The sequence below is a fragment of the Entelurus aequoreus genome, linkage group LG08 (assembly GCF_033978785.1).
Source record: "Entelurus aequoreus isolate RoL-2023_Sb linkage group LG08, RoL_Eaeq_v1.1, whole genome shotgun sequence".
In the NCBI taxonomy this organism is placed as follows: domain Eukaryota; kingdom Metazoa; phylum Chordata; class Actinopteri; order Syngnathiformes; family Syngnathidae; genus Entelurus; species Entelurus aequoreus.
The window spans coordinates 63,621,727-63,624,226 of record NC_084738.1 but is presented as its reverse complement, the minus strand read 5'-3'; positions in this window follow the sequence as shown (position 1 = coordinate 63,624,226).

Sequence of the window (2,500 nt, the reverse complement as noted above, 5' to 3'; positions counted from 1 at the left end):
TATATATATATATATATATATATATATATATATATATATATATATATATATATATATATATATATATATATATATATATATATATATTACATCATATTCGCATACATCATGCATGTATTGTCTGCCCTAAATGTCAAAATATCCATCCATCCATCCATTTTCTACCGCTTATTCCTTTCGGAGTCGCGGGGGGCGCTGGAGCCTATCTCAGCTGCAATCGGGCGGAAGGCGGGGTACACCCTGGACAAGTCGCCACCTCATCGCAGGGCCAACACAGATAGACAGACAACATTCACACTCACATTCACACACTAGGGCCAATTTTAGTGTTGCCAATCAACCTATCCCCAAAATATATTTTGTTTGTCAAAATATATTTTGTTTATATCCCAACGATGCCACCCCCCCTCTCCCCAAAAGAGAAAAACAGCTAAAAAAACAACAACAACCAAACCAAAATAATGATAATATTTACAAATAAATCAATACAAAAAAAAAAAAAAAAAAAAAAAAAAAAAAAATATATATATATATATATATAGCGCTCCCCGCGACCCCGAAGGGAATAAGTGGTAGAAAATGGATGGATGGATGGATATATATATATATATATATATATATATATATATATATATATATATATATATATATATATATATATATATATATATGTATATACACACATTTTTTTATTGATTTATTTGTAAATATTATTATTACTTTTTTTTGTTTTTTTTGGGGAGGGGGTAGCATCGTTGGGATATTAACAAAAAATATTTTGACATTTAGGACAGACAATAGATGTATGATGTATGCAAATATGATGTAATGGATAGGAAAGTCTGATGCTGGATGCCAATAACAATTAAATATTAAAAAAACGACCCATTTTGTCTAACTAAGTTTTTATGTTATGGGGCTGGTTGTGAATAATAACGCGGTAATAGCATAAACACGATAATAGTTACACATTTTTGCAGCACAAACAATTTTAGAGTGATTTTGACAAGGCAGGTTATGAACATTAATACAATAATAACATAAAAACTGCAATAGTTCGACAAAAACATTTTTTTGCAGCACACTCGTAGCACAAATTACACGATTAGGGAGATTTTGACAATGTTATTAACTTCAACACTATACAAAGCGTTCATAACATTAAAAAAAACTATGATATTAACAAAAACACTTTTTGTAGCACAAACGAATAGGACACGTTTAGGGAGATTTTAATTTAGTTGGAGGAGGGCTGGTTATGAATAATAACACATTAATAACGTAAAAACTATAAAACATTAATAACACAATTAAATGTTGTAGCACAAACTTTTTGGGATACATTTCCGAGAATTTTGGCGGCTGGTTATGAACTTTAACACGTTAATAACACAGCAGCACAAACGAATAGAACACGTTTAGGGAGATTTTGACAAGGGGGTAGGGCTGGATGACGTCATTGGCTAAATTATATATTTTAGAAAATGTTTATGACACAAACCAGCACAAACAAATGGCGGGGGGTATTTTAATATTTGTCATGATTTACCTAATCAATAATTTGTTCTGGCGTGTTCTTTTTTCCCCACTAATTGCCATATTTCCCTGATGACGTAATGGATGGACTTCTTTTATATGCATGATGATATGATGATAATGTAAAAATAAGCATTGCTATATTTCCTAGTGAGGGGCGAAAGACCAAATGGAAAATTATGCATTTTGTCCACAAGATGGCGCACTCGGATCATGTTAAAAACTGGCCATAGTTGGTAGAAAGTCCAAGATTTTTGTGGCAAAAGATGACCACACAATAAAAGAAACAAACACATATTAGATATGATATAGTCATTTAAAAAAAAGAAGAAAAAAAAAAAAGATAATTATGCGAGTCCACCTTGGCAAGTTCGCTCACGTAGAAACTTCCACGCGCACTCAGAGGTCGTTGACCCCACTTTGGCGTAATAGTCGGAGAGTCCCGACTGCGTGGTTTTGCTCTCCAGGACGCCCTGGGAGCTGACGTCTACATCTTTCACCTTCATTAATTCACGTCGCCCTTTAAATTACTTATGGCCGTGCCACCAGCGTATAATCTCCCGGAGAATTTCCCGTCCTTAAAACGCTGACCTCGCCATTATTTTTTGTTTTTTTCTTATCCTACTCCCGTTGAAAAACAATTAACGACCAAAAAAACAAAGTTTTTTCTATACTTTTTCTGGAATATCTTACTACTGATTGGAAATGACAGTGTTTTTGAGGGGACCAGGAGCACTAGTGGCTGAAATCTGCCTAGCAACAAGTAAGGAGTGATCAGGAAATGTCCTTTAAAACGGACTTTGGAACAATGTTCTAAAATAGTTGTAAATAGCGGTGGCGTCTAACGTTGGATCCACGTTATTGGTCGGGAAATGTCAATGGTCAGAACCCAACATTGATTAAACCAGTGTTTTTCAACCACTGTGCCGCAGCACACTAGTGTGCCGTGAGATACAGTCTGGTG